The 6,001-nt window shown below is 47.1% G+C and overlaps 1 long non-coding RNA gene across 2 annotated transcripts; it reads right to left on the bottom strand.

Annotated features, from left to right (window-relative positions):
* Positions 1–2,328: 2,328 nt before the first annotated feature.
* On the bottom strand, positions 2,329–5,350 carry LOC123135003 (uncharacterized). Of its 2 annotated transcripts, none has more exons than XR_006465791.1 (5): positions 5,090–5,350; positions 4,924–5,021; positions 4,749–4,847; positions 3,170–3,314; positions 2,329–2,663 (listed from the first exon to the last, which is right to left on the bottom strand). It is a non-coding gene; the product is annotated as an uncharacterized lncRNA (long non-coding RNA). The 2 variants fall into 2 exon arrangements; XR_006465792.1 differs by having other exon boundaries at positions 4,749–4,844.
* Between the last annotated feature and the right edge of the window lie 651 nt (positions 5,351–6,001).

Raw genomic sequence — 6,001 nt, 5'->3', positions numbered from 1 at the left:
AAAAATTCCCTTCCAACTGAGGATGTGAGAGCACACCGAGAAATGGCTACTACGGGTCAATGCGCATTATGTGGAGGTGCAAATTCCTGAAGACATTCTCTATTTGAGTGCACTATGGCAAGATGCATTTTGGGCACTTATTGATGGTGATCTAGGAGAACACTCGTGCGAAACTACGGAACCGAGTATGAAACAATGGTTGTTCTCGATGATTCATACACTCTCACATGAGTCTTTTTTCAAGATATCAGTGACATTATGGCAATCTAGTGGGCTAGGAGGAAAGTCATCCACGAACACGACTGCCCATAGATGAGCCCAAACTAATCTCCCTCCGAGCGGTTCACTGGTTGACGACACCTGGCCGGGTGTCGAAGTGGTACCCTATGTCCACCCCTCAACGGGACTGTAAACTCGGTTTTGAAAACATATTTGTCTGACTCTACCGAGTATATGTGCACCCATTACACATGGTCTTTTGTATATGACTGCTTTTCCAACTACAAGTTGTGACGAATACTAACATTGCAGCACGCCGACCCAATCAGCTACGAGCATCCACCCCCTAGCAGCATTTTTTCACTATAACAAAAGGTCTCTGCAACATCACAAGAAGGGGCTGTTTTTTTTTTTTCCTTTATTCCTTTAGGTATGTTATTGTTCACTGTCTTGGCTCGTTGCTTGAGATGTGGGGTTTGTGTCATGTTGATCTGGGTTCCTGATCGTGTGGTCTAGTCAACCATGGCGGGACTTCTTTTCAGCTTATGAGGTGATGCTGTAGGCCATTGGTTTCTTATGAGGTGAATTTCAACTAAAGGTCAAGACTAATATTGGTTTATTTGGTCTCGGTGTTCTGTTTTGCGTATTTGTTGTGACACTTTGTGCGGAAATTACTCCTTATCTCATTTAGACAGAGAATTCCGAGTGTTCTTATAAATTTTTAGACATTAACATCAACAAATATTAGTAAGCCGGAGAGAGCACAGGGATTGAACCCGCGACCATGCAGTTCGGAGTAAAGCATGATGTCCACCACCGAGATAAGACCGTTCATGAATGGTTACCTAGATTCACCGTTCACATTCCTTATATACAATAAAAGAAATTTAAATTCAAATTTGTTCCGAGATTTTGTCCTGTAATTTCTGGTTTAATGCAGTAACCACAAATTCCGATCCCCGTCCCCCCACCCCTCCACGGTAAATGTATCCTTGACAAACTGCGACAGTGAGCTCTCTTCCTTGAGTTTTTTGTTGCAGGGGATGGCTCAAGTTTCAGCGGTCGCCGTGCATACGCAACCCTCTCTGCTCAAATGAGAAACTCCAAACTATACGCCATCTGAGAATTGTGTGTGCCGGCAAAGTTCAAGATCTTCAGCTGGACCGTCCACAGAAAAAACTTGCAAGACAACTCGACCTGCCCCGGATGTTTTAGAGGATCGGCAACACCTATCCTTCTCATGCCCTATTGCTCGGTGTCGCGGGATATCGGCATTTGGCAGACCTTTGAGGTCGTTCGACGAGTTTTGGTCTTCACCGGCCCCTTCATTCTCATCGTTCTACGGAAAATTTGGGACACTAGATAGGCTATGGTTCTTCGACAACTCCATCTAGGTTCCTCGGTTCCTCGGTGACAGTTATCAACATCATTGATGATCTAACCTTATGGGAGTCAAATCCAGTGATCAAAAAGGAACACGCCCGTCTATGCCTGATATACTTTCCCCACGATAAGTGTACTTGTACACACTCGACTATCGGACTCGCCACCTATGCCGACGGCCCAGGGTCGTCGGCATAGGCCATTTCCCGTCGGCATACATCTATGCCTACGGCTGCCGTCGGCATAGCCCCGTCAGCGTAGATCACGTCAGCGTAGTCTTGTCAGACCGTCGGCATAGTTTAGCCGTCGACATAGGGGCCTATGCCGACGACTTTCGTCTGGCCGTCGGCATAGTTTAGCCGTCGACAGTGATTTTTACATGACGGCAACGGACGGCACCGTCAAAAGCGCTAACGAATCACGGGCCGCCGCGTGGCAGAGGTATGCCTACGGCAAAGCCGTCGGCATAGGTGAAAATCTATGTCGACGGCTTTGCCGTCGGCATATCTCTGCCACGTGGCGGCCTGCGGTGACTCCTGGCAGGAGGGTATGCCTACAGCAAAGCCGTCGGCATAGATTTCCACCTATGCCGACGGCTTTGCTGTAGGCATATCCCTGCCGCGTGGCAGGCCCTGGGTAGCCCTGTGCATATCTATGCCGACGGTTTAACCATAGGCATACATACGAACCAAAACCAAAAAAAATACTAGCCAAAAAGGCTAGCAATTTCCAATCCAATTATAAGACATGATTCAACAACCATGGATTTGCAAACACAGGCCATAAAATATTTTTGATGTACACAACATTTTCATTCTAAGAATCCACTAAAAAAATACTAGCCAAAAAGGCTAGCAATTTCCAATACAATTATAAGACATGATTCAACAACCATGGTTTTGCAAACATAGGCCATAAAATATTTTTGATGTACACAACATTTTCATTCTAAGAATCCACTACATCATCAAAGGAGAAGGCGGAGGGGCGGTGCCGATGGTGCGGGAGACGGGGCAGCGATGACAGAGGTGGCATGCAGTCAGTATAATGAACCAAAGATCCTACACATAAGGATGAATATGTAATATATACACTGCATCTACCAAAGGGAAATCACCAAAATGTTACAAGAAATACTTCTACCGGGAGGCAAACAAAGATTTTCATTGTAAATGATCTGATGTTCGCACTGCATAGCTGATACAATAGGATTTCTTCACATTATTCAATTACTGGGAAGGATCAATTACACATATGGATGAACTACTAGTACAGGAGTAGCTTGCTGCCAACACTACTAGCTAGCTGCCAACACTACTAGCTAGCTAGATTAAACACCAACAGCTAACAAAACCTAGCTGCAGTAACCAACAACCACAAATGAGGTAGTACAAGAGCAGAATTTAACAAGTGTGCTACTCTGAATCATCATCACTATAAATAGGAATGATCTTTCTCATGGCACAAGCACGACAAGTACAAACAAAATCACCCATGCGCATGAAACAGAGCAAGGTACTGCTATAGCAGCACAAGAGAGGGAGCTGGAGGTAGGAGATGGACTCACCGGAGAGGAGGTTGTAGTCGATGCCGAACACGACCGCGGCCGCAGTCGCGCGGTAGAGGTGGTTGTAGCCGAGTTGGACCATGTGCGGGGTGTCGTCGTGGCGGTGGATGCCCTGGTTGTCGTCATCATCCACGGAGGATGCCTGCTGCTCCGAATCAAACGAACAAGTCAGAGCTAGTGTTGTTGAGCTAGTACAGAAATTAAACAAGCTAATATAGGAGACACAGGCGTGCTGGTGCTAGTATCTACAGAAATCAATCGAGCTAGCTATGCGTGTGCGTGAGCTAGCTTAGTACGTACAGTACATGGTTGGGCTCCAAAACAAACAGAGAATGCTAGCCTCAACAAAATCAATCACAAGGTTATTTTTTTTTTGTTACTAGCATTGCTAGTTGTATGTGTTGATCCATCCGGACGTAACTAATGTTGTTGTATCTCTAGACCAAGTGCAGCAACACAAGAAGAAGAACTAAAACTGTAGAGCACATATATACATATGACGAACTACAGAACTAGCACTACATTTTGCACAGGACAGAATTAATCATGAATGGTTCTGTCACAGTTGATGCATTTGTTGCCAAAAAGAAAATTTCATCCAAACCACATACGCTGACATGAGCCGGTGTAATTCACACGTAATGTTGCATTAAAAGCAGTACCAAGACAAGTGCATCAGGTGTTCCATTTAGCACAAACACAAACTTCAGTGCTATACAAAAAATACGTACAGGGCTAGTTCACTAGTCATGCAAATTTGCAATATATGCGAACAAGTTTCAATCGATCGACATTATGCAAGATATGCCTAGCCTGGTTGCAGCAACCAACAAGGGCAATCCAAACTGAGAGCTAGCTAGCTAGGAGCAGTGGCGGAGCGTGACCAAATCTCAAGAGGGGGCCGACTTTATATAAGAACACACAATATGCATTAAAAACTCCGCTAAGTTGTACGTAGAACATATGCAAGGAGCCAAGGACAATTAGACGACCATATCATCATAAATAACACAATACAGCAGGTTCACACATACCTGAGCATTGTGGGAAGGTAAATTTTGGTGTTCCAAAAGAACAGACCACACCAAATGACCAAAAAAAAACTAAACAGAACCAACTAGCACTACTGCCAAGTGCCAACTAGAGATATGCTCTTCTATTCTTCCTACTTTTGAAATCAGCAATCATATCTTCACAAGCAATTTTTGATGCAAATTTCCACTTGCATCTTCCGTCATCTAATAAGTCGACTAGGTAGACATCAAAGTTACCAGAACATCTCAACTCGTCACAATGACATATAAATTAACACAAGCAGACAAGCAGTGACTAGCAGCAGTGGTGACAAGAACATCTAAAATCTGCACCTAGCAATAAGCTAAGAGGAGGTCAGGAGGAGTGGACGCAGACGCGCAGTGCCGAACTGCCGGCGTCATTGTGGCCGGTGGGCGCGCCGCATTCAAAATTCAGTCAAGCATGTGTATAAGTAAAAAATGCAGAGCAGAGTAGAGTAGCAGCAAATTGAGAGCAAGCCTAGGAAATCGAGGAGGACAAGGGAGTCATGGAGGGGAAGGAAAACCTCTCGCTTGAGGTTGGGTGTCGTTCCGAGAGAGAGGATGCACGCGGGGGAAGCAGGACTCCTCCTCTCCCTCGTCCCTGCATCGAGTTGCTGCTACTGCTGCGTGTGGGTGAGGAAGGTAGGCACATCAGGGAAGGGTAGGGGAACAGATCGAATAGGAGAGGGAGGGGCTGACCTTGATGGCGTCGGAGAAGGGCTGGAGCGGCGTCGTCCATGGCCTTCCCTTTGCTGTTCCAGTGCAAGCGAAACGACGGCGACATTGGCGTGCTCGATCTGGGAGGGAGAGGATACAGGTGAGTAAGAGAGGGTGGGTTGCGAGGGATCTCGGCGGAGAGATGTACCTGAGCCGCCGGAGCCACGCCGGCGACGCGGTGGCCGAAACCCTAGCTTAGGGGACGGTCGCGGGTGACTGGTAGAGGACGCGAGCGACGAATCTGCTCGGAAGGGAAGACGGAGCAGACGGAGGCGATCATGCGAGTGTGCTTGGCGTCGTCGGCAGCAGCCGGAATCGCCGGAAGCTGCCAGAATCGCCGGCGTGGGTGGCGGCGGCGGAGAAGGGTCGCGGGGAGAGAGAGAGGTCGTGGTGGGGAGTGGTGCGGCTCTGTTGGGTCTTGGGTGGGCTCTCTCTCGCTTCTTTTCCTCTCTTTTTTTAATTTTGGTGGGTGGGAGGGAAGCGGGCTGAGTGGCGCGGGAAGGCCCAAAATTTCATTTGATTTTGTATCGTGCGTGCGCACGTTTTCTTTTTCTTCTTTTCTTTTTGGAGGTGCAGAGGAGCGTGGGGCCAGCCATCCACGTCACCGATCCGCGTGACCGGGTGGTCACCCAATAGGAAGTCTTCATTTTTGTGTGCTTCTTTACGTATTTGTTTTGCTAGATTTATTAGAGTTTTTTATGAAATCTTTTCAAACTTTTTCCACACCCTCTACGAATCACAAACCAATATTCTGCCAAATTTCATGTTTTTTCCAAAAAAAATGAATTTTTTAGAATTAAAAAATTGATAAACTCATTTTGCCTACAGTCATTTGAGAAACTATATGCAAAGTGATTTGTTAAATCATATATGATGGCAGGGGCCTGTCGTGGCCTCTGCGGGGGTGGTCTACAGCGGCGTTGTTGCGGCCATGGTGGTTGACCGATCTGCACGCGGCGACAGCAAGTCTCTCCGCCGGCGGTTTGTCTGCATCAGGCTCGGGTGAGGCGTCTTCCTTCATGGCTGATACAGGTACGGGTCCCGGCTGGTTGGGGCACCC

This window comes from Triticum aestivum, chromosome 6B (assembly GCF_018294505.1).
Source record: "Triticum aestivum cultivar Chinese Spring chromosome 6B, IWGSC CS RefSeq v2.1, whole genome shotgun sequence".
In the NCBI taxonomy this organism is placed as follows: Eukaryota; Viridiplantae; Streptophyta; class Magnoliopsida; order Poales; family Poaceae; genus Triticum; species Triticum aestivum.
This window is presented reverse-complemented; position numbering and strand designations above follow the sequence as displayed.